General features: G+C 41.5%; 1 long non-coding RNA gene across 1 annotated transcript in view; it reads left to right on the top strand.

Annotated features, from left to right (window-relative positions):
- Positions 1–1086: 1086 nt before the first annotated feature.
- Positions 1087–26916, top strand: part of LOC136364558 (uncharacterized) — a 165687-nt gene continuing 139857 nt past the window's right edge. The window contains exon 1 of the long non-coding RNA XR_010744179.1: positions 1087–1143. This is a non-coding gene — a long non-coding RNA (uncharacterized lncRNA). The remainder of the gene's footprint in view (positions 1144–26916) is intronic.

Below are 26916 nucleotides of genomic sequence, written 5' to 3'. Positions count from 1 at the left end.
AGTGTTGTTTGTTTGTTTGTTTGATTTGAAGAGAAACCTAAAAGATGTAATCACCATACTGTCTCTATCTCTGTTTTACGCAGCAGCAGAGATGAGTTGATTACACTAATCCCCCTCAAAGTATGGAGCTTCCAAGACAGGTAAACAATTACCCAAGTTTTTTTTAGCAGAAGAAAGTAAATTTTCTTGCTTCAATTTCTTCATTAAAGCAACATTTTTCTTTCCTTGCTTTCCTGTGCTAATGTACTGTTTATCTAGATTTCATCTCCATAGGGTTTACCTTGCTGTTCTGTAAATACAACTGTGTCTAGGAAAGGGAAAATTCATCCTGAGATTTAATTTACCCTGAGTTTTGAAGACTGAATCATCAAACCACAGCTTCAGTGTGTTCAGTATAACATCCTAGCCCCATCAGGGCTGTGTATGCTTCATTCCAGGCAGCAGCTTGAACAGAAATAAATTATTCAGGCTGAAAGTCAGAGGACAGTAAGTTTCCAGAGTTGCCAGAATTGGATTACTCATTGATGCCTTTGTAGAGGCAGCATTCTGAGGGACAGTTTTCACGTAAACACTGTTTCCTTCAGAGTCCTGGGAGCTTTAATAGCTCGCCTCCTTCCAGATGAAAGACAATGCACTGGGTTTCTGTTTTTCTGGTTTCTATATGTAATATGGAAAACAGAAAGACTAATATTAAAGAGAAATAAGATAAAAACCACAGAGGATCTCAGCACAAAAAAACCCCCAAAAATCACAAACTATGAAGCTCCACATGTGTGTTTGTCGATTAAGCAGCAAATACCTCAAGACCCAGGAATTCATTTTTTATGTGCAGATACAGAAATGCTGCGATGAAAATCTAGAGATTATTTACAAGAAACACCTTGCAACAGATTCGGCTCCAGTCAGTAGATTTTGTGTTCTTAGGTGTAGAAGGGAATACAGGTGATCTCATCCCGATAAGTAACAGCCGTGTTAATTATCCAATTATCCAACAGCCTCAGCCCTGACTCCTCAGCTGTATCCAATAAAGATAAGTGTGATAAAGAGGACTGGGTTAGGTGGTGGATGAGGAGCATCATGGAGGAAGAGGGAAGGAGAGGATCATGAAGAAGGATCCTGAGGAGAGAGAATCACTGCTGTGAGGTCAGTGTGGGTGTGCAGTCAGAGCCTGTTGTTGGAACCTGCAGTCACAGTCTGGCTGGGGAAAAGCTGCAGTCAGAGTCTGCAAACTGATACCTACAGTCCCAGCCTGATCCCTGCAGTCACAGTTTAGCAGGAAATAAGCAGCAGTCAGAGGCTGCAAGGGAAACCTCCAGCAGGAGCTGCTGCAGCCAGAGTCAGGGAATGGTTGGGGTCAGGGTGGCTGAGCTGTAAAGAGGAATGAACCAGGACCCTTTCCATGCTGTGATAAACAAGAAGTCTGTGTCTGGGCTTGTTTCTACCCTCTAACAAGAGGGCTGTAACAACACTTATGATCTGTTTTGTTGTCAACATTTGAATCTGATGCTGAATTTTTTGACTCTTATTCTGCTGTATGAGCAGTGTGAAGAAGGCCATATGGGTGTGCAGCCTGGTGAGTGTACATAGCAGTTTTATTATTAAGGAGAGATTTGTGTGGCTGCAGTGGCACAATTCTAACCAGCTCAATTCCATACTCCTGTTCTCTGGGTGCCTGAAGGATGCTGTGGGACTCTGGAGTCCCATGGAGCAATTGTGGTGGTTTCTTTCCTTTTCCCTCATTGATACTGCAACTTTGACAGTTTTATCAAGCACCAGAGAGATCTCTGATGGGCAGGGGAAAGCAGAGGAACTCCAGAGGTCCCTACAGAAATAATTCAGATCCATGTGCTATGCCTGAGTTCATTCTGGTTCTGATTTCCCTGTCTGAATGATGCATGGATGTGTTAAAAGTATCTCTCTAGAACCTAGTTTCTGCAAGCAAAATCTGAGATGTTGTTCTCCTCCAGAAGGCAACTTGAGAAAAAGAAAACAACCAACTAAACCATAGCCTTGTAATAAGCTGGTTTGGTTTTTTTAATACCTTGATTTTCCATTCCTTATTTCCCAGTTTTTTTGTTGAATGCTTTATCAAACACACATATATTCATTTAAAGTTATCCATTTGTCTGCTAATTTATTTGTAAAAATCTTTGCAAGAATAAGAATCATATCATTATAGATGCTGATTAGTGTCATAATATCTCAAACTCAGTAATTTTGTCCTTCTTGACTGTATGTATTTTCTGACTCAAGGCTATGTGTAGCTGCAGTTGAAAAATCAAAAAGGAAACTAGATTCCACTGATTGTTTTAATGTAACTGCTCGAAATCAAGGGAAAAGCTTTAATTTTCTTCAGAGATATAGAAATCTGATACAAAGAATGAAGAGGTACTTTTCAGCTTTAAATGTGCTTTTTTCTGTTCTGATGTGTCACTCGACACATGTCAAAATAATGTAACTGCCGTGGAATTTCAAATCAGGGAGCCACTGAGTGGTTTGGTACAGCAGTAATTGTTTCCTTTTCAGGTTCTCCTGGATAATTATCATGAGTGACAGCAATAACTTTTAGCTGAGCTACCAATTGCCAGAAGGGCTCTATCATGACCATCATTAGTGATGATGTTGGGCTGATGAGGTTCCGTTCAAAATAATAGTGTAATTGCTGTTTACACCAGTGGATGTAGGAGAGCAAATCTGGACTAAAATGGTGATGAGTAAAAGGGTTTTTTTGAACTTAACATTCTGTTTAACAGAAAGACTGCTTAGAACAGGAATCCACAGGCTCCTGGATCAAGCTCAATGCTGAGCATAATAAAATCTCAATTGAAAACTAGAATTGCAGTTCTCAACCATGTGCTGATCGTTGCGTTTTAAAACCAATTCCACCCCAAAAATCCCTTAGATGGAGCTGTGTCTGAGAGAGACTGAGCCCTGTTCCGAGGCTGCAGAGCTCTGTACCTGTCACCTCTCACTGCTGAGCTCTGGGGTGGGCTGCGCATTCTGGAAGAGCCTTGCGGAAAGACGTGCCACCAAACCAATTTCTCAGGAGGCTTAAAAGTCAGAACTGGTCAAATACAGGGAAAGAGAAATTTGAGGCATCCTGCTTAAGGCCATTAACAGCCCATACCGGAGACACAGATAAAATAACAAGAATTAACAACGCTGAAAGCAGGATTAACCTTAAGCACAGGGTTAAAAGTGGTAATAAAGATGCCGTTTCCCAGACTCACTGAATAATTAAGTGAAATGATCAAGGTGAGGTAAAACTTGCTACACTTCCACGTTCTTCCAGCTCAGTGGAGATTCATCACAGCAGGCTCCAAATTACACAGAATTGAGACGGGCTGCTCTGTCGCTGAGGAGATCTGCGATTAGGACCTAAGGCGTTGGGATTATCAGTGTATTTTATAAAAATACGCCCTCTGCCATAGTTCATGGCTGGCTCCATGCTGCAATATCCAGCTTGCATTGAGGAGAGTGCAGCCCCACAGGTGCGGTCAGTTCTGCGGATGGTGCGGGTCATTAGGAGCTGCTGGTTCTGTGGGTGGCGGGTCAGGGCGGGGGCAAACAGCTGCAGCTCGTTAGCTAATTAGTAGGTGATTAGGGCAGGAGATAAAAGGCCAGTGGAGTTCTCCCTCAGGACAGCGGTTGGTAGTGACCGGGAAAATGTGGGCGCTTTTTTGGAAGACTTCTTGGAGTTTTTCTGTCTGGGTATGTGTTTGGTTTGGTTTTTTGGGTGTTTTTTTGTTGGTTTTGTTTACTTTTTTAGTAATGTCTAAGGGAAAGTCTGGCGATATTTACTAAGTGTAAAGTATCACTATGAGGGGGCTGAGAGTCTAGGGCCTGTTTTTCTGTTCTCTGAGGGGAGAATGCTGTCTCCTCCCATAATTGGAGAATCTAAATGTTAATGCTAAATGCTGCTGGGTTGGTTTGCCGGAGTCCGTACAAAGGGAGTCTGCCTGTTTTCAGGAAGGTCTGGGAGCCTTCGTTTTGCTTTCTTTACTGTCAAAAAACTGCAGATTAGTTTTCTGTCTGTAGCTTTTTTTGTGCTGAGAAGTCGTAGTCCGCCCCTCCTCTTCTATGTAGCTGCTCTTTTCTCCCTGGAGTTATCCCTATCCGCAGTGACTGTGTCTGGTCTCTCAGCCCCAAGCCACTGCCATTTCCAGGCCTGCTGGGATGAGAGAAAAGAGAGACAGTGCTAGCTGTGATCCCCTGAGCTGTTCTTTGTTTGGTGTCTTAGACTTCAAGCTTCTGCTTGTGTTTGAAACCATATTTTGGCAGACTCTTGTGGGGAGCAGGGGCTGCCTCAGTGGATGGAAAACACTGCCCATTTGGGGCTCTGCATCACCACATTCCCGAACATTCTGGACTGCTAACACACTAACAGGATTCCACATGAGTGTAGCTTTTCTGTATGGAGATTTAGGAAGCATAGCACGGGAGATAATTAGAAGAGGTTAAGAAGCAAGATACAAGGAAATTGGCATTTCTATCTAATAGAAATGCAATTGTTCAGATTAAACTCAAGAAGGATGGATTGTCACTAATTTATTACTCTGAGAGGAAAATAAGCTCCCAAATTGCATATAGTGCAGTACTTGGCTGGCTGAGCACTTTCCGTAATGACTCGTTTGTAATAGTCTCCAAGTGCAAGGAGGGGAGGATGATGTTCCTAAATAGACGTGGTTTATCATTTCCTCTATTGGCAATTGTATTGTAACTCATAAGTCCCAGATGAAGGACTTGAAGTACTCTGCAGCTTTGTTATAAAAGGGGGAAATGTAATAATGCTTTTATGAAAATAACCTTGAAGGTAAAAGAGAACCTACTTCCATCCAGGTGCAGGTCCATTGAACGTTCCCTTGGTACACATCACAATAGAAACATTTAAGCAGGCAGTATAGCAAAAATTGAAAGAAATATTAAATGTCTGAAGTCACTCTATTGCCTCACTTTTTGCAGGATTATTTTTGTGTCAAGTAGGTTGATTTTCATGGCTTTAGTTGCTCTCTTGGTAGTGAAGCAGTCATCTCATCTTGTCCTGTGGTCAGGTGGAGAAAATACGACTTCCAAGATATTTGTTTTTTCTATGTAGGAATATTTAATTTCAGCTTTATAACTATTTGTGCCATTACTTACCTGTGATCATTTAAAATGTTCCCCTGTACTGCTTCAATTGCATTACCTATTGTCATTTTGGAATTTTGGCAGACCTAACCACCTGGGTTTGTGGTTTTGTTTTTTTTTTAATAGGTGATTCATTTGCAGCTGGCTATTAACTGAACAAGAGGAGATTTCAATAAAGTAGAAGAGAGGCAGGCGCTTAAGGCAATGGCAGAAGAGGGAACAAGAAGCCAATAATGTGAAACTCAGTTGGAGTTTTGGATGTGGACCCTTTCTATGACTCTTAGAGTGGTGGGAGGTATGTATATACATCTCTGTATGTTTGTGTGTCATGCCTTCACATTCCTTAGGAAACTATTGTGTGAAATAGTCCAACTCATGCAGGTAAAAACTGAGTTCAATGGTGCCAGAATGGGAAACTTGGAGCCTGAAGGTAGGGATGGAGAAGTCAATTCAAGTTTCTGCCTCAGCCTGAGAAGGTGTCCTGTCCCTAATGTAGATGACAGGGGACTTGCGCAGTAATTCTCCTGCCATGAGAGCCGTGGAGAAAACCTGGAGGGGTGCCTGGTCTGAAACAAATGCACTGCATTTAAGGGCAGAGCCGTGTGAACTGCACAGTCCATCCACGGCTCAGGGTCTGGGACACTGTTAACAATCTGAAGGCTCTGGAAATGTGTGGGCAGCCCCAGGGCCTTCAAGGACAGAGGGAGCGGAAGGCACAGGTGCTTTCCTGCTCTCTGAACACTGAGGGGAATCACTGCCAGATCAGCGTTGAGTGTGGCTTTGTGGAGAGAAAAGGGATGATGGTTCACCAGCTTGATGTGCCATCCTGGTCCTGTATTAGCTTCTTCTCTTAGGTGGTGTAGATATGAATTAAAGTAGGAAAGGGGACAGGAAACTCCAAAAGGAGCTGCAATCTTTTACCTTTAATCCTACAGCAGTCTCTCTAAAAAGGACATTTTTTGTGTTTCTATGTGTGTTACCTCTACTAAGCTAAACTTTCAAAAGCCTATGGTCAGATGTTTAGGTACAAGCATTTCATAGAATGCTTTGGGTTGGAAAGGACCTTAAAAGTCATCTGGTTACAACCCTGCTGCCAGATGAAAGGTGAAAGCATTCTAAAAAACAGCCCAAGACAGCGTGCTCTTGGCACTGGGGATATCTTTCCTGACTGCTGTATCTCTCCTCATAAAAAAAAAAAAAAAAAAAAACAAAAAAAAAAAACCACCACAACAACAAAAAAACCAGAACACAATTCTCAAAAAATTGATTAAAACTTGCTACTACCCAAGAGAAGCTGAAGGCAGATCTGCCTTTCCAAAATGACACTAGGTAATGCCTTTGAAGCAGTACAGGGAAACATTTAAAATGCTGGTATTTAAGTAATGGCACACATAGCTATAAAGTTGCAAAGAAGTAAAAATTATGAGTGTCACACAAAGATATCACTTTAAGGTTGAATAATAATGAAGTGACTGACTTTTGCGTGAGTGGTGGTAACAATACAATATTACTCATGATTCCAGGGCAGAGTCAAGAGACATTTCCATATATTTTTACTAGGAATATCAAGGCATCTTCTATGAAGATAAAATGAATGAATAGAGGAAATTACAAAACAAAACTGATAACATACAGCACCTCAAATCTTTTAATGTATCAAGTCAATGTCTTCTCCCACAAACTAGTACTGCACAGAAATAACACATATGAAAATTATGGGGTTTCCCTTTCTTTTCCTTCTTCTGCTAAGTTCTTGGTGAATGCAAAGTGAAAACAGTCTTCATTGACACATTTGGAGGTTTTGAAGCAGCTATAAGGGCTCAAGATGTAAGGGCTTGTTCAGAGTTTAAGTGTTGCTGTGTGCCCATATATTTCTGTACATGGGCATGGCCTTGACATGGGGAAATGTGGTCCCAGTAACAGAGATGAATGTTAGCAGTAAAAGCTAATTTTGTCAGCATTCAATTTTTATGTCTCATTGATAATATTTTACTGATAGTAAATTGCCTAATAGGAGCAATGATGAGATTTAGTACCAGTGCTCTCTGGCCATCATTGAAATGGCCATGTTAGTAGTAATATTAGAAGTATTAGAAGAAAGAAATGCAGTGGAGGATGAGATTTTTTTGTGCAGATGTACTCTGGGAATCATGCAAATGTTTTTGAACTGTTCTCAGTTCCTTGGTGTCAGGTTATTTGGACTAGAGTAATTTCTAGTGGTTTCTAATAACTTCTGGGTCATCATGCTGTCAGAATCTCTGTTACTATCTTGGCAGATTCTCACAGAACTGGGCACACTTCTGATTTCAGTGACCTTGGACCTGTGTGTGCTGGGGATATGTACTCAGTCAAATTCAAACCTTAAGCTACATTCCTAGGTAAAAGAGATGCTGAAGCCTAGTTGCTGCATTTGGGGTGGAGTTTTCATGAAGATCTGATTTTGAAATAAATCAGACACTCATTTTTCTTAGAAAGAGAGACATAGCACTTACTGCCTTTTTTCTGTGTTTCCTTTCCTCAAGTGCTTGTTAAATTCTCTAGAATTTAAATGGAAGCACTTATGTTACTTTTTTTACAGTACTATTCTCAATTATAAAATGAAGTCCTGTGACTTAAGCTCAGGTGGTTCTTAACAAGAATAAAATCTGAGTTTGGGTAGAGCCAAGACCAAGTATTTGCTTCCCAGAAAGTCCACCTAAAGTATGAGGATATGTAACAGTAGCAGGTACCCAAAATCTGCATTTAAACAGATTAATGATGGGGCAGATTACATCTGCTCTGTCTGTGTAAAGTTTCATGTTAGTTTGGTTTTTTCATAGCTTAAATCTGAAGTTTTGTGCTGGAGGGTTAGTTGGTACCTGCAGGAATTGGGATGATTTACTTGGATGTTGCATGGCTGAGGGAGAGTGGCAGGACCAAGAAAGGGTACTGTCCTAGAGCCCTGAAATAAAGATAAAATTCTCAAACTTTTTTTGTCAAGAGCCTCCTAAGCAAAGAGGATTGATAGTTTTAATCAGACCACATACATATAGAGCTCTGAATTAGGTGGTGTTTAGAGGTAATTTTTTTAGTGCTGCTTGTGTGTATTTGATTTATGTAATTAGGATTGAAGTGGGTGTACTTTCTGACGGTGCACTCTCCAAACAGCAGGACCGTTTTGAGACCCTGATAAAAATGAACCAAGAGTAAGGAATTTTTCTAAACACTGTGTTTATTATCAGGAGAGAGAAGGGAGGCAGAAGGAAAGTCAATGCCTTGTGGGCCCTAAAAGCAGACAAAATAAACCCACTTTTTTGCATTTTTTTAAATTGGTCTTGCTTGACCTGCTGCTCTGGTCAGCTCATGTCTGTGGCTAGAGCCACCTCCTGACGTGTATCCATCCCTGTGTGGCTGTGGGGACACAAGGGCCACCATCTCATGCTGCAGCAGCTCCTGTCAGCATCCTGCTCTGAGGGGTGCTGGGAGCCTGGGCAGGAGGTGGGAGAGGGAAGTGTGTGTTTTTTGGTTGGTTTTTGCAGTGCAGAGGGTGCCAGGGCTCCTTGCTGTCCCTGGGGGGCTCTGGGAGTAGCTGGCTTTGTGGCATTGGTGCAGCCATGTGCCAGGGCTCTGTGGGGACACCTGTAGCAACAGGGAGCAGGGCATGGAGCCCTGAGAGAGAGCTGTCCCCACCTGTGGCATCCAGGAGTGCCAGACTGGGAGTCCTGGGGCTGGCTCTGGGGCGTTGGAATAATTTCTCTCTCTGGAATAATTTTCACTCTTTTCCTCACTGAAAGGGTGGTCAAGCACTGTGACAGGCTGCACAGAGAAGTGGTGGAATCATCATCCCTGGAAGTGTTCAAAGGAGTGTAGATGTGGGGCTTAGGGAAAGGGTTCAGTGGTGGACCTGGCAGTCTTGGGTTAGTGGTTGATCTTGAGGGGGTTTCCAAACTTAATGGCTCTGTGAGGTGAGTGTGCTGTGGGACAGCAGGGCCAAGGCAGGTGGTCTTTGAGCCTTGCCCCAGAGTGCAGCTGCTTTTGAATCTGAACTGGTTCAAGCAGTTTCTTTTATTATTTCCCTCAGTTGATGTTTACTTACAGGCTTCCTCAGATGCTGCAGAGGAAGTCAGTCATGATGAGCTGCTACACGGCACAGGAACAGTACCAAATATCAGGAAATAACAGTTTCTGTGACAGGATTGGAACAGGAAGCTCTGAAAATATAAAAGGGTGGCATGAAGTGTCAGAAATAATACTGCTTTGAACTTTACAGCCCTAGAAATTCCTCTTCTGTAATTCAAGCTGTTTAGGATCATAAACAGTTATTCTCAGTACTGCTGAAACCACTGCTCTGTGGCACTTGTATCATCATTTTGATATTTGATGTCTGTCATGCATCAGAAGGCAAACACAATTGCATATCAGGAATATCTCAGAGCTGTTTAAGGAGTCAAGGTTAGTCACAGGATGCTTTTGATGCTCCTCTTCTCCCTCATGACTGTAGAGTTTTAAGTGTAGTGAGGATGTTCTAGTTAAGGTTTGAGAGATGGTTGTTGGGGAAACAGGGCAGACACTTCAACTTACATTTCTAACAAATGACAGTGTCAGTGACCTCTTGTCAAACCGTGGGGAGATGATCAGTAGTACTGTGGGCTCTGGGAATCTAAGGTGAAAAGGTAACATTTCATTTTGGAAGAAGTGGAGTTTTTTAAATGTGCCTTGCGTTGTTTAGGTCATGTTTCTCAGTTTCCATTCATCAAAATGCCCTGGTTTGGATTCTGGGCCAGTGATGCAGCCCCTTGCAAGAGCTGCTGCTTTGCCTCAGTGATTTTGTTTTGTGGTTTGGAAGAAAATGGCATTAAAGCTTTTTCCATGCATGCTCACCTACCTGTTCTGATGTAAGATAGCCAAGATGAAAGGGCATTTTTGGTTCTAAGAGCATTTGTGCAACAGGTGCACCATGTTGTACTCGGTGTATTATTTTAAAATTCCCTGGCAGAAAAGGCAAGGACAACATTAAATCTGTTTTGATTATCGAGCCACAGTTGTTTCTAAGGGCCTTTTGAGAACCTGAATGGGTTGAAAATCCTTGAAAAGTCTACAGCAGTCCTGGGCAGATTTCTGCCTGCCTCTCTTCCCCACACCCTTCAAAACCAAGTCCTGCATCTTGGCATTGAGTTCATCAGTGATGATCAGATGCTGCTACTGTTGCTGCTGTGTAATTCCCTGTGAAATTCCCTTTCATCAGTATGTCAAGTCAGGCCACTATCTTCCAAATGTTTTCTGCTCCTTTTTGTGCACATGGGTCCAAAGATGATAGAATACCTTGGCAAGTGCAGTGCAGCACATGTATAAGCACTTACAGAATGAGCACTTCAGTCTCCTTGATATGCAAGATGGAAAAGCAGATTGTGAATGTGAGAGCTCGTGTGGAAAGAGCAGTGCAAGAAGAAATACATTAATATGAAGAAATGTTTTGCACATAGGAAGCAAGTTGCACAGAAACAGGCAATGCTATAGAAGTGAAATTGCCAGATATTTGGAGAAACCACTAATCCTTAGCAGTTCTACAAACACAAGAAAATTTCATTAGCCGTGTCGTGTTTTCAAATTGTGTGATGGATCATTTAAGGTTTGGCAAACTCCTTTTATTTGTGGGCAAGCTGGAGTTGTAAGGATTGATCTGGGCCTTTGTTGTTCTCTTGTGCTTATAGCTATGTGCAGAGGAGAGGAAGAATAATGAACTGGGTGCTTAAAAATCTAGCACCGAGGGTAGCTTTTGGGAGGAGTTTGAAGCGGGAAGCCAAAAGGTTTATTCAGCTAAAAGTGAAGTATCAAATAATATGAGAAAGCTGTGTGTAATCTGCCAGAGGAGGGAAAGAAGGGTGGATTGTGGTTGGAATACTAGGTTTTTACCATTAGATATAATCAAATCTTCCTGATTTAGCTTTGATAGGTTACTTCTCACACCTGTACTTTTCTTCTTCCTTCTTGTTACCACTTTTATTTTTACTTTCTTTCTGATGTGGAAGCTTTTTATTCTTTAAAGAGCAGTGGTCCAAGGACTAAACCATGTCTTTGTCAGGGAAGTGTGGAATTCAGTTTGGTCTTTACTACTTTCCTCTAAAAAGGTTGTAACAGCTCCAGTAACTTGAAAATAGATTTAATAATGAAGATTCAGTGTTCACTGTTCAGTCGGAGTCAGCATTCCTGACAAGGAAGTAGTAATAATGGTTGCTGCTAGAAACCTGGAAATGCCATTATATCCCAGTGTGCTGACATGATATGCACACTCTCTGTGTGGCTGTTATCTTACTCATGTATATAGCAATAAATGAAGCTTTTTTTCCCTGCTGTAAATTCCATGTTCACAAGCACAATACAATAATGCAGGTGACTGATGGCTTGAGCACAGCTTTTGTTGGCTGTTCCTAAAAAAAACCCAAACAAGCAAAAAAAACACCCCCCAAAAAACCCAAAGAAACAAAATTGAGCTCAGACTGATTCAGATGCTTCCTCTCATGGCTGGCATGGGCTATGAACTCTCCATACCACCATTTAGCAAGTTTTCTGGCCAACCACAGACGGGGAGAAATCAGGTCCAGCTGGATTCCCTCAAGACTGGTAAAGTCACAGGTTTTTCACCCAACAGCAGGTTATAAGATGGGCAGATGCAAGCTTGGCTGTTCCACCAAACACAGCTGTTGGGAAATAGGGTAAGGGAGCTTCCTTCTTTTCCCTATTTTATCCCCCAGTTCTTAGTGAGTGCATGGAAATAAAGACTGACTACAAACCAAATCCTGTTAAATTTGGAAATTTCACCTTACCAACACTGTGTGTTTCTTGAAGGAGGGGAAAAAATACAGAAAAATATTGTGTTTCGAGGCTGTATTTTTATCTGGAATGATATATGAAATATAGGAGGTAAAGATGAAAAAGTTAATCAGTGTGCTGCAGAAACAGCTGATAAAGCAGCTCTGCTATCAGCAGAACTAAAGTCAGATTTCCAGATTGAATATATATATTGTGGGTTGTATTTTCTATGAGAAATTAAAACATTTTTGTTTGGAATGTCACTAATGGCTCTCTTTTGCATGGACTCCAAGATCTGCCTATCATGAGCTGAGCTCACATTACAGCCTTTCAGGAAGTAATTATTGGAAATTGCCTCCTTTGCTGGCTGTAGTCCCAATAAACGTTAAAGTGTTTAATTTTGTCAGACCTTGTTGCCAGATTTAACTGAAATTAGTCATTGGATTCAGGGGATATCTTGCCTCTTGGTCTTGCTATGGAATGGCTGAAAATACCTGATAGATTTGTTTTGTTTTTTGTTTTTATGACTAGCTAAATGGCTCTGATATTCACAGCAACATCCTGCAACAGGTAACTTGAGGTGCCAAAAAACCAGGTTCCATTTTAACCAAATTTTTCAGTGATCTCTACTAAGCCCTGCACATGGAGAGAAATATATAGTAAGATGTAGGTTATTGTTCCCAACACAATCCCTACATGCTGTATTATTCTGGTACAATTTCACAGTTTTCAGTTTTGTCTGCTGGGAGAGCTTACCGAGATACTTCTGGTTTTTGTGAGGATCTGGGGATGTGGCAGCTGTACAATGTCACTTGTCATACTTGGGCATAATGAAATGCTGTCTGGAGCGCTGCAGTGGCAAGGATAGAGCAGGCTCTGCTGCATTGTCTGTTCCTGTCAGCAAAGGCCATTCCCATCTGTGTCCTGCTTCTCCTTCCAGAGAAGTGGAAGCTATAATTGTAAAAGCAGCCAGGTTCTTTCAAAGTGCAGCCTGCTTCTCCTAGGGTGAGGTGCACATCTTCTGTCCTGCAGAGATAGCTGCTGCCATGTCCTGGGGGGTAGGGGGGAAAGAAAAGGATGGATTTGCTCTCTTCTATGTGTTTTTAAAATACTTAGAATGAAACGAACCCAAACAAAACCCCCAAATCAAACTGCAGACACCAAAACCTCTCCACCCAACAATAAAAAACCTTCAGCTGTTTCCAGGACCATTTTGTTCTGGCAGTTCCACACAGCATTGTGAGAAGTGAGCAGATACACTGGATGAAATTAATGAGCTGGAGGAGATCCAGGCGTGCTGCTCAGCTGAATGGGGACCCAAACCTGTTGTACACTGCAGAGGGCTGTGGTGTCCAGCCAGGGCAATTTGTCCAGTCCCGAGTCTGAAAAGCTGCAGACACTCCTGCCTTTTGTGTGCTGTGTCCCATGGGACTGCCCGCTTTATGCCACCAGATGGTGAATTTCTGTTGTGAATGAGTGTGGTGAAAGGAAGATACTCAGTTCTACATAAGCACCTTCACAGCCATCTAACCTGTGCCAAGGAAGGGTGAGGGACTGGAAGGTAAAGCCTTGACAAAGGCAGGGGAGATGGGAGATTGCAGTACAGCCTGAGACACAGCTCTCACTTCGGTAAACAAGTGTTTCCTTATTGTGGACTTCCTCTGGGGACTTCTCTGCCGGTTAAAGATACACTGAAGTGTATCTTTACACTGGACCACAGAACTGATTAAGAAGTGATGTACTCAAAAGGTAACACGGTGTTTGTGTTCTTCCTTCCACATATGATGGCCCTCGACTGTTGTCAGTGTGACTTGAGAAAAAACGGAAGAAAAGCCCTAAATATTTTTAATAATAGAGTGACGATCTGTTGTGTTTATGAAACATTTAATGCTAAGCCTAACATTTAATAACTATCTTTAAGCCACTCCCAGGCCCTCATGAAGCAGTTCCATGGTATGTTTAGGAAACAAAGGGAATGAATGACAAGAACTCAGTTGTCCTGATCATAGACATGGTACGTGATAAGACTTGAATCTATGGTGGCTACTTGCTTTTAAAAATGAAACTGTGTCTTCATAACCTAGATATTTCCTATTAACCCTGTGAAGTTTACAGGAACAAAATCCACTTCTTATAAAAATCTTTCTTTTTTTCAATCTAGTGTACAAAAAAAAATTAATTGCTTTTATTATTTTAGATCACACAGACTTAAGTAGAAGTGTCAGAAATTAATTAGCTTAATTAACAGGGAGATATGGGTAGACTATTTTAAAGAACTTAGGTTTTGGCAGCCAACAACATTTTTCAGTCTTTTCATCTGAGAAATGCTCTACCTTTGGGTCTGAGTGACAGGAAAATTTATCACCTTTTCACCTGAAGTCACTGGTTCAAGTATGGCTCAGGTTAGCAGTAAATGAAAGTCATATTTCCTAATGCATGCTCAGTGATTTGAAATGGAATGGCTTCAATAGGAAGTGAATCTGCTCACTTGCTCCAACTTAACTCTTCAGCCAAATATTTGTTCTGGGATTAAGGCAAACCTGCTGTGAGATGGGTTTGCAGTCCCTCAGGCAGGGTAGAGGAGTGACCCAGGGTCTGTTTTCTCCAAATGGAGCTCTCCAGCAGCTATGAATACTGCTGTAGATAGAGGGGATGTACTTTATGCTTGCTCTCTTGGCCTCTGCCTGGGCAGTTAATGTAAAATGTTAATGCTGCATTTAGGCTTTTAGAGACAGGAGTTTCTACAGCAATGTTGAGCCCTTAAGAAGCCATCACAGCATTTTGGCTTGAATTTTCAACTTCTGAGAAGCAGCTTGGGCGTGAGAATATTCCTTGGATCTTAGCTTTACATTTTCTTTCCTTCGGATTCTGTACAAAAGAGACTTCAGCATGCACGTTTGTGGCACACATTGGTTGTGTGGCACACAACCATAGGCCAAAATGCATTCAGTCAACAATGTCTTTGTATGACTTCTCAGGAAAAATCTCTTCCCAGCTATCAGAGATGTTACAGCCCCCTTTACAGGGTGGGTAATGAGCTCTATGTCATGTCTGGAAGGTAAAGAAATTGGTTTTGTTGCACTTAGTCCATCTGTGTGTTCTGGATACTATTTCCTTTGCCATTCCTAAAGACACCTTAGGTGCTTGGGGTCACTTGTGATTGGTGAGGGAACTGGTCTCTGTTCAGCTGTTACAGTGACTTGTGGAGTCATTTATCAAAGAGCCTGTGGTGCTCACTGCTTTCCTTTAGATCTCCCAGTAGTTCTGAGAGTTCCCTTCTCCATTAAAATCCCAGCCTGTAGAAGAAACAGTGGCTGCTGCCCTTGTGGCTGTAGTAATTTCATGATTGCTTGAGGAAATAGGTGGCCAGCTGGGATGAGAATAAATCAACCATTTGTCCTCCTGTCTTTCAAGTAAATGGTCCATTGATCATCTCCTGATAGTCTTGTTGGGCTAAGTCAAGGATCTGATCTGTTGCACTCTACTAAAATGGCAATTCATCCTGTGGCTATTCAGGTGCTATTAGGGACACCAAATGAGAAAGGATATGAACAAACAGAATTTTTGATTTTTAAATATTTTTTTTTTATAAGGCAGAGAGGAACTGAATCCTTCAGAAAGCAGTTTGGCCACAGGCTTTTTTTTTCTCCATATAAAAACCTCTGACACAGAATTACTCAGCTCTGCAAGGAGGTGTAAAAATGCACGTCCCACTGTTTCCTAGTCAAAATAGTGAGTTTTTTAATTCTAAGGTGTTACAATTTTGCTTCCCCTTCCCTTTCATTCTAAGCACTTTTTTTGATTGTATGTTTTTCAAACTATTTCAGTTGTGAAGCAGGAGAGGTTACTCTGGGTTGCTATTTGGATACTTGAGTCCTGAAGGTGCGGGAAGACTCCTTCAAAGTTGAGAGCTGTTAAACCTTTCTCCTCCTAGAAAACTCCATCAATTCATCTGAACAAGCCCTTTCAAAAGGTGCAGGATGTACTTCAAAGCAGACTCTCTTATCTGGAGGAGAGGGGCTTACACAAAGGTTCCATTTCAGACTTAAATGTAGGACAAGGAACAACAATTGCACCTAAGGCCTTCTCAGAGCAGCTATTCAGACTGGTTCCTTCACTTTGAGTCTGGAATTTCTATTAAATTAGCTCAATACTTCACTTCTTTCCGGACGTTCCTCTCACACTCTGCTGAAGATATTTTCTGTGTTCTGTGATGGGCCTTGCTGCTATTCCAATACTAATCACTGCTGATTATTAGCCAGGTAACAGAAAAAGCAAGGAGATAGGTTGAGAGAAATCTGAGCCTGAAGAGTTTGTCCCAAGTTCTTACAATTTCATATCTTATATTCAACACTGTAGATCTGTGGTATGGGGAAGGAGTTACCGGGGTTTGTTTAAAAATCCCAAAATGTCATATTCAGTAGCTTCATTTTACTTTCATTTCATTTTGATATAGATGCAAATTGGTACATGCTGAGAAGTTAGTGGGGAGGACGGAGACATTGTGAAAGAACAGGAAATAGCTCTGGGTGAGGTGTTTCATCCAGGGTAGGGAAGAGGCAGCTTTCCCTTAGGGGGCTTGTTCCTTGTTCCTCTTGATACCATGACATTGTAGGGAAGTTGGGTTTTTTATTGCTTCATAACAAAATTTCTTTCCATTTTTTCTTCATATTTACACTGAAAGCAGGTGCTGCAGACTTGCACAACCTTTGTCTTTTTATTTACACCCTTCTCTTATTTGGGAAGGAAATTGCCATCCGAAGCTAACCATTGTATATATTTCATGTCAGTTACATTTCCTAAAGCATAAAGTAGGACATTTTAAAGCAAACTCATCTTGTTTGTTATTTATAACAATCATTTTATAAGTGGCTTGCTTAGATGTGTATTAAAGAATTTATTAGTAATTAAATATTGATGTCTAAAAGCTACTGAGCTTCTACAAAGATAAAGGAGACAGATATGGTGGGCAGGGTGTTATCTCTAATGCTGCATGTTGAAATGTTGAGCACACAATTACCATCTTATTAGGGTAATAATGTTGAAAGAATTATTCAGACATTTAATTGGTATCGAACAACATGTGATTGTCTGTTGATTAGGTATCAATTGCAACAAGGCACAAGCTGACATTTGATAAGCAATGGTGAGTGATAGCTTGCTTTTGTTGCGCCAATTAAACGTCTACATGGAATTACAGATCATTAGAAAATCGCTAATGTGTTTGGCAGCTTGTCAAGTGATCTATAAACATGGAGGTTCTGCCTGTGTGTGGGAACTTGGACGTTTTCTCACAGATTGGGACTGTTTAGCAAAGACACTTTGGATAACCAAATACCCAATTCCATGAAATTATGCTATTCCTCACTGGCAAATGAATTTGTTGAAACAGAGGTATAAATATTTACTGAATTGTGTTAAACACAGTTAAACCAGATAATTCACAGGATCTTCTTACCCGATTTTGCCAGCAGACATCCTGTCTGAAAGTTGTTCCTTGTCATGGTTTAATCTATGCATATCTATCTACATATCTGCCTACACCTTGATTTACATTTCTCCATGTAAATTAAGATTTCTTCCTTTGTTACGCTGACTAGAGCTTTAAGACAGAGTACAACTGAAAGTCTTGGAGGAGAGAATGTAGTTTTCTTCTGCCATGCAAGCAGGATGTTATTTTCCCACATTCTCTGTAAAACAAGGGTTTTGTTTCAACCTTGAAACAAAGCCCTTTTTTGTTCTCAGTGCATGTTATAACTGTGACAAGAGTTTAATATGAAAAGTAAATTAATGAACATAGAGAAGAGGGAACTTCTGAGGGAATGAGAGAAATCTATGGGCAAGAACCTTGATAAGGCTCCTCATTAAGTTGTGTAAGTGAATATATTTCAGGAGTTATGTTTCAGCCCAGGGATTATTTGGTCCAGTTATGCTCTCATGCTGCAGCACAGAAAGATATGGGGTGCTTGCTCTTGGAAATCTCGTTGGAAATGACAATGTCTTGCTCTCTCTGTAGTCTTGCTCACAAGCAAACCCAGCAGACCTTTCCTATTCTGAAAGAAATTCCAAAGGGAAAAGGGCAGAAAAGGAATATTTGCAGTCAAGTTTCAGTATAGATTTCTTCTGGCTGCTCTATACTGAATGCCAAGGCAGAGACTCTCAGTCCTGTGACAGACACTTGCCAACCTTTCTTCTGTGCTGAGCCAGGTGACGGTGGCCAGGACAAGAGGAGGTGCCAATGATCCAGAGGGACCAGTTTCCCTTTCTCTGTCTAGAAGTCATTGTTACTGCCAGAGGTTTCCTGAGACAGCTGATTGCTGATTTGGGTGCCTCTCTTTCGTATTTGTTACCTTGCAGTGGATCTGCCTTTTTGGTCTTTCCATCTGCACTAAAGAATATACATGGCTTATAATTTTTTTTTTTTCTGAGCTAACTCAGAAGGAATAAAGGAAGCATTTCTGTCAAATGACAGATGATGGTGGTGTTTGTCTGAATTCTGTTTCCCTGCATGTGCAGCTGTGGAGAGCTGTATTTCAAAATGCTGCCTTATTAACTTCTCAGGCTCCTGAAGGTTGTGTCCTATGGCATATTTGCTCAGACAACCAATGCATCTTGCACAGAGCACTGAGAATAGCTCTGTGGGTTAGTGTTTTGGTGCTTTTTTCCCTGTATGAAATGAAATTCTATTTATTGCCTATGAAAAAAAACTAATTCATCACAATGCAAGAAGGCTTGTCATTGAAACATTGTAAATGTCAACAAGTGTTTTTATCATGATGTAATGTCAAAATTAACTTAAAATAGCTCTATTACATGCAAATGAAATGTTTCTTTGGGAAATGATCCCTTCTATGTCAACTTCATTACCTAAACTGTCTTTGATTACTTTGATGTATAACATCTTGCTGTAATTCAAATACCTTAAATGAGTGCTCTGTAATCATCATGGTGCTTTCAGCACAGAGAAGATGGATAATTATGTGCTGCAACCTGTACAACAGAGAGGCAGCTCTTGGCTATTGTTTGCTCAGCTGGGTTATTGTCATTTGTTTAAAACAATCTTGCTCCCAGGCTGGGAAGATGGGTAGAAGTGTACTACTGAGTAAGTTGGGACTTTTTTGAAAAGTTGTCATGAAAAGAGTTGCTGATAACTTTGAAATACTCCAAGTGCTACTGAAGCCGATAGCAATCCCACTTTTTGTTCTAGTATTGAACAGAAAGGTTATTCCTTTCCTGTTTCAGATGCTAAATACACAATCTTCCAGCTCTTCTGTGCAAAATGTTGCTTCTGGGGAGAGCAGTGTACCAGATGGAGCACTACAAAGTTGTTGTGTTTGATGGTTTGTTTTGTGTAGTTTGAGTTTCTTGGTGGTGCAGTGTTTTTGTTTTGTTGGTTTTTGTTGTTGTTTTTGTGACTTTGATTTTTGGGTTAGATTTTGTGGGGTTTTGTTGTTGTTTGGTGGGATTTTTTCCTGTGCTTTAAGGAAGGAAAGAATTCCAGACAGACAGGAAATCTGTGACTTGTTTTTTTGTTAGAGAAACTTGCATGGAATCTGGGCTCAGTCTGTGCAGACCTGTCTACAGTGAAATGCATTATGTGAAATTGTGGTGATTCACTGGTATATCGTTATAGAAGAGAAAAAATAAAACCAATCTGATGTTGGAACATTCTATTTCAATGTTTCCCAAATGGTGCTTTATTTTCTTTTGGCTGTGATTTGAATGTTTTGTCTTTAGATATATTGATACAGACTGGAGAAGTAAAAATCAAAATAAGGCTTTCCAATTCCCCTGCAAAAATGTTTTGATTAGTCAAAAATGAATAGAAATATTCCCTCCTTGCCTTCCCACCTACAATTTGTCTTCAAAACATTTAAACTTTAAGATTTTTTTTTTCTGTATTAGATGAAGCAAGAGAGTTGAAACAGAACTTCTGTTGCCTTACTGCTGCTTTCTGCATTGCCTTAGCCATCCTTCTCTGATGTCTGCCTTTTCATACTGAGTCCTATGTGCTTCACAAATATACATGAAATAAATGCGTAATTGTAAAATTGTTAATTTTATGTCTGAATACAGCACGTACTGTGAGAGAGTCACGGAAGTGTGTTGCTCTGACAGCTCACTGTGCTGCAGTAGGTAAGAAGTTCTTCATTTCTCCCTCTACTACTCTTACAGACCAGATTTTCAGCCCCCCCCCAGTCTCTTATGATGAGTTTCCTGAGTGCTTGAGAGATGTTACTGTGAGTCCTTTGGACCAAGGAGTCACCCAGAGTGAGGTAAAGCTGTCAGAGCATCTCACTGTCTCTTCGTTATCCTAGGGAAAAAATCCTTCCCCTCAGGAAACCTTGGAGAAGCACTCCTGCTTGCAGCAAATGCTTAATTTCTCCAGTTAATTAGCTTAATTGTAGCTTTGAGCAATCAATCTCATGCTTGCATTGTTGGGGTAGCTCCTGTGCCTATCAGAGAGTCTCAAGTTCCTCTTGTGGCTTGGCAGGAATGGTTGGGGAGGGGAGAAATCCTGTTGTGAGCTGCTGGAGGTCATTAAAATGCTGCCAAGGGTGGTAATTCTCTGGCTGCAGAGGGGAGATGGTGTTAAGGGGTGAATTTCTGGGCTTATTCAGGTCACGTTTGGTGCCAGTCTGAGGCTGGAGGGGAGGTGGCAGGGGCAAGTGCCATTTCCATTGCCTGCTGCAGGCACTGTGCTCACACACTCCCCTCTGGCGTGAAAGGGGATGAGGAGAACAAACTGAGGGGTTTAAGGAGCCTTCCACTTTATCACTGTTCATAACCTGTCACATCCTGATGCACAACAGGAAAGGAGCCCTTTTCCCATTGCATTAGCTGAGATGGATGGAGCAGGATTCTGTTGGCATCTTGGATTGTCTGTTGTTCAAATCTGTTTCCTAAAGTGCTCGCTCTCCATGAGGAACTTGTACAGAAATGCAATTTGCCAGTGAGTGAGTTTGTGTTTTCAGTTGGCTTTTCTCCTTATAGTACATGATAATTGACAATGAAATAGCAGTGTAGTTCTCAAAATCACTAGAACTGAGCTGTTCTGGGCTGGGGAAAGAGCTCTTCAGTAGCTCAACTGGTGATCATTTTGCTTTATCAGATGTCACTTTTTCAGAATTTAAGGAGTGTTACCACTTGGATGTCTGCTCTAGCTGCACTGTAAATGGGCTGTGTAGGACATAGTGCTCTAAAAGAAGTACATTTATTGATGTAAAGCACGGAGTGGGGATGGTGTGATGGCACGGGGAGTCCCCCAGTTTCTCAGCTTGTACCTTTGAGGGATGTGTGAAGCTTGTGTTCCTGCTCTCAGTAGGACACATGTGACCCTCTTCCCATTACAGATGACTTACCTTCAGCCTAAATGCCCTCTCCTCCTGGCAGAGGTTTCAAACACTCCTTTTCCCTGGTTCACAAGAAGGAGGCTGCTGGTGCATTCCACAGGGGAAACAAAGAGCTGCCAACAGGGAGAAAAGCAACCTTCCTCTTTCAAAGTGTGTGTGGGACTGTACGCTCCTATTAACTTCTGTGGCTCTTAGATCCCAGGTGAAACACTGTGCTCATGTTCTTTCAGCTCAGTACTAGCAGCAGTGACTCAAAAATAACACAGGAAGTAAGAAAAGGTGTGGGGATGTTATGTCATGGCAGACTGTTAGAGTGCTCTGTCTCAACAGAGAATGCTCATTAGAAAACTCAAATTCAATGTAATAAGCTGAGGTGCTGAAAACTACCTACCAGGAAAGAGCTTTATTTTTACACAAGCTGCTTAAACTCAGAGGCTGAGAAACTCAGAGAATAGGGGAACAAGTAGGGAGATAGGCTCATTAATCTTCTTTGGATCATAAAAATGAAGGTGGAAGTACCATTTACTTACCTAGGATTTGTTTGAATGCTGTGGACTAACACTATAAAACACATTACACAGAGCTGCCAGGAGGGAAAATAAACACACTTTGGTAAGAGATGGGCAGGATTATTTTACCTGAAAGCAGCATTTTTAATTTCCCCCTCCCCCTTCAAAAACTGCTGCCCGAAGAGCAAATTTCATCAAAACAGTTCAATAGTTTGGGACACCTGTGTGTCATCTTACAGAGTGAACAAAACTTCACTTCCAGAATTTCCATGCTTCTTGTTGCCATAGTTGTACTGAAGTTGAGTAGAATTAGCTGGTTGGCATCTGTTTAGCACAGCATTATATTCTGATAAGTATGTAAGAAGCATCTCTTCAACACCATCAATTTTGTTCTTTTCCTACAGCAAAACAGCTCAGGTGCTTTTCTTCTCTCATCCTCTGCAGTATGTATTTCAGCCCAGGAATAAATGGCTGTACAGAGCCAGAGGAAAGGATCAGAAACGCTGCCATCTGAAAAGTGTATCTAAATAATGAATGATCCTTTTTTTTTTAAAATCAGTTGTCTCAAACCCAGTCAGCAGTAGTCTGTTCAAAGAAGCTTGCCCTTGAGCTGAGAGTAAGGATGATGGATTGCATAAAGGAGAGTGTTTCAGTTTGAAGCATTTGAAGATAAACTTTTGAAAAAATTAATAAAGTGTAAATTCCTGAAAACAAACCGGCAAAAAGCAGACAATCTTCTGTGCCAGCAATCAAAGTTCTAGGACAGAAATGAGCTCAGTGTTCTCCATGCTCTGTTTTAGTTCACTGACTATAGGTAAGTGGATTGAACCTGTCATCTTGAAGAACTCTGACCCACAAGCACTTGGATCTGCTGTTTGTATTCCCTCACCTTTTCCTGGGGACGTGCATGCAGCTGCATTATAATTATAGGCAAGGATTGCTTGAAGAAAGTAAACCTCAGCTTTCAAAATAACCTGGAAATCACAATCTAGAAGCAGCCATAAAAACTAGATGCCCAGTACCTCTCAGTGAGTAGTACTGCTGGACCAGATTTGTGAAGTCTCAGTTTTTTCGATGGCATGATCCGATTTTTGTTGCATTTAATTTATTTCAATGCACATTGCAGCATGGGAACACAGCTGAATACCTTGTGGCTTCCATGTGAGCCCACTGCTGGATCTTCCTTTGGGATCCATGGTAGTGGTCTGGGTGAGGAAGGAGAAAGCTGGTGCAAAGATCTTTTCTTTACATGACATATGATGATACCTAAGCAAGAAGCTGTATAACAAAAATTAGCTACAATCCTTGAGGTAAATCTGCTTTAAAAGTTCAGCCTGAGCTGGAGTGTGCAGTGTCTGGGGTTTATCTTTACTGACTGCATATTAATGTTTTCGGTTCTGTTCTGAAAACATCTGTCTTTTAGTGTAGTCCTAATAGACATCATCATTCCTTGGATAAAATCTTTACCTGTTCAAGCTAATAGCAAAACACCTACTGCTTTATTGGGTCATGATCGATTGCCAACTTATTCTGCATTTTACTGACACTAGGTGGCATTTAAAACTCTCATACTAGCTGGAAATGTTCCATTGTGTAGGAATTATTTCCTGTAGTAGTCCCAGTTTCCTGTGTGGTCCCTTCTCCTGTGCTTCTTTTGCTGATAGACATTGAAATTCACACGTCAGATTGTTTATTTGTTATTTACTGGATTTAGTGCTACTTGCTGAAATCCAGACGCGTTTTCTCTGCTTTCATTCCTCCTCACGATCCTGTATGTTGTGAAAAACCTTCATTTGCTATGTCCTTTGCATACAGACTGCTCTCCATTTTTTCAGTGGTTGTGAGACAATTGTTATCCCTTGCCACCATTACAAGTGGGGTTTTTTGAGTCCAACACTGTGCCCTTTTTGGCAGTGGAGTGTTAAATGGGCGATTCTCACCTCAATTAACCAACAGAGTGAGGCTGCAGGGGTTGGTGGGAAATGGTGTTTATGTGTATATTTATTAGGCCCATATTTATTATTTCTAGGCCTTGGTTTTTCATTTGAGACACTATTTCTTCCTCTGCTGCGCTTTGGAAGGCGTGCTCCATTCGGCTGGTTTGTCTGTTTCCTTGACTGCCTCCAGTCTGATGTGAGAAGTGCACTCAGACTGCAGAACTTCTGTTGAAACTTGATAGTCTTTTTTACCAGATAAAGATAAAGTTCCTAAGGCAGATGTTTCTATTTCTTTAAGGTTAGTCACGATGAAGTGGAGGACTAGAGAAAGATGGGGGCTCTCTGCAGATCTGCACCTTCTAACACTCCTCAGTCCAACATGAGGAGTTTGCAAAGGCACATCTCCCTCACAAATGTTTCCAAGTCACAGGTACCTCCTCAAACCCAACAAAAGCCAGTGTTCTGACTGCCTCTCTGTCCCAATTCCCAGCTTCCAGAGCTGTTTGCACTAGCTGATGTTTTTAATGATTCAAGACAAATAATGTAACAAGGTCAAACCAGAAAGCAGGGGGAACACTTTGCTTTTTCTGTTCTGGTTAGTACTTTGGTTTACTGAGGTTGATATTCCCAGGGTGAAGGTACCTGGGCAGAATACCCAAAGTCTGTGCAATGCTGAGACCCGTTTATGGAGGGCACTTTGCTTTGCAAAGCCTGAGTGAGTTTCTCACAAAGCTTTCTGTGTCTTGAGCTCCAGTCTTACCACTGCCCTGAAAGCGAGTTATCTCCTACTCCACCTTGGGTTCTGAGGTCATGAAAGAGGATGTGTGTCGTGTAACCACCTCCTCTTGTTGCAGCCTGACAGCTGAACCACCCCTGCAGCCTTGAGTTTAATTCATAATAACACTTCTGAGATGTGCTGGCTCCATTAACAGAAGGAAAAAAGGCCCAAGGCCAAAGATTCAGCCTCCTCTCAGGCCACAGTCAAGTCTGAGGGCCCATGCTGCCTGCTGACCCATGTCTTGTCTCTAATCCCAGTCAGAGTATTTTCCACCCGTGGTGCTGGGCGGCCTCCTGTTCCCCCAATTACTTGATTTGCTGCTTGCTTTTGTGCATTCAGGTCATTTAAATGTCTTCACAAGGGGCTCTGAAGGAAATTCAAATGCTCAGACACCTCTGAAGTTGAGAACTGCACAGGCACTCGAGTGTGTCAGGCAGCTGTGTACCAGACTTAATGAATTCCGAAATTCCATGAGAAGGGAGTGTGCTTCTGTGTCACTAATAAATGCAAGAAACCAAAGGTTGAATTACAGCCTAGAGCTTCAATCGTGCATCAATGTGCTTAAATGTATACAAATTGCTTATATAACTGTTTACCAATATAATGAAGGCTGCAGCAACTCTTTCTCAAGTTTGATTTGATGTTTAAAGATAGAAATTTGCTTCTGACACAGCCAGGAGATTACACTGTTTGTGTGGCATGGGAAGAAAAAGATTACAGTAATCTTTTCTTGTTTTACAGCTTTATGTAGGAGGAGAAAGATTATAGCATGCTTCCATAGGAACATGGAAATGATGGGGGAATTATCTGCAACGTTTTGAACAGCGACCTGGCATACATTATAATATTGTCACATTACTGCTTTTGCCACGTAACCGAGTCCCTTGTGAGCCACTAGGCACAGCTCTTGAAAGGGAGGAGAATTATCACTTATTTGTTTGTGAGTGTAGACAGTAGCAGTTTGAGTAAAATCAGGCATTTCAGTGGCATGAAGGAAAAGGCCTGGCTGTTTCATAGAAATGCAGATTTTGAAAGAACTGACAAAGACATCCTATTACTTGAATGTGTACATTCCTTGTTTTTTCCCCCTTAAGGAACTCAGGCAGGAAACAGCGACACATTAGCATTATAAATGGTATTGGCAAGGAAGGGAAAGGGCTAGAATGATTTATTTTTGACTTTATATTCACTGGAAAGCTGTAGATACCTTTTTTTCTATTCTTTTCTTGATATTTGGTGGTGTTTTACCAGGGGTCTCAAATGAAAAGTGCGACGCCTTTGATCAAAGGATCAGAAAAGGGTGTTTGGTTTCAGAGAAGGAAGTAATTTTTTTTTCTTTTTCGCTTCATGGAAAGCTCCTTTGTGAGCTCTGTTAGCAGCACTTGTCAGGGGATCTCCCAGACTTCACTGCAATTGCATTAACAAAGCCAGTACAAAGCTGAGACTTTCCTCCAATCCTGCAGGGTTGGTTCCTTACCAGTGTCTGAGGCTTTTTTTTTAAGTAAAAACTCTTCTTCCTTTGCTCCCACCCAAAGGCAGGGAAGGAATACCCTGGGTCACAGGGTGTCATCTTGCATACCTCAGGGACTTTAAACAGCATTGTTTACTAGAGCCAAAACGTGAATTTTTAGTGGTTTTGGGTGTGTTTTCTTTATTCTTTCCTATTGGAAGAGATCATTTGAGATGAGTGTAAAATTCAACCAAGTGGCAGGGTCTAAGTCGGTGGATCCCCATGGAGGTTTTGGTGGTAGCTTGGTCTGGAGCTAATTCTCCTCCTTGCCTGGTGCTGTTTCAGCAGGTCTTTGGCTGGGCAGGGAGGGGCTTTGTGGGGCTGCAGTTACCTGTGAGGCTTGTTCTTCAGGAGATTGGAGGACAAAAGTGTTATCACAACTCTGGGGTGTGGCTTCCTCGGCCATCAAGCAATGATGGTGTTGCTACCTCTGCCTTTGAAGCTGGATAGAGAATCCTTTATGAAAAAACCCTCTTAGCTGCACCGCTGGGATTCTTGTATTAACACTATAAATCATCACAGACTTTTGCTGGGTGGATGATATAATTTTTCTTGCAAGTTTTTTCTGTTTGATATTTGTAAAAAAAAAATTGCTGCTGGAGAAAAGATGGAAATAGGAGTGTTAGTGAGAAAGCCAAGAGACTGACAGCAGGAATGAAAAGCAGACTGTAGGAACTGGTGGAACAAAACTGTGGATATTAAAGAATCTTGTTACCTTGGTAATTTAGCAACAGTGGGCAGCAGTGCAGAGATGGGAATAAAAGAAGCTTGTAAATATGAACAAGTCAAGTCAAATCTGAAGCTAGAGAAACTTGTCCATAAATGTGGTGTACCCCAGGAGAGTGTTGAAATCTCTGTTAGGAGAGCAGTTAATAAAAGTCCTGGGCAGTACAGCTCCAGGACTGACATGATA

The sequence above is a fragment of the Sylvia atricapilla genome, chromosome 8, assembly GCF_009819655.1.
Source record: "Sylvia atricapilla isolate bSylAtr1 chromosome 8, bSylAtr1.pri, whole genome shotgun sequence".
Taxonomy (NCBI): Eukaryota; Metazoa; Chordata; class Aves; order Passeriformes; family Sylviidae; genus Sylvia; species Sylvia atricapilla.
Note: the sequence above shows the minus strand (reverse complement) of the source record. Positions and strands in the feature narration are given on the sequence as shown.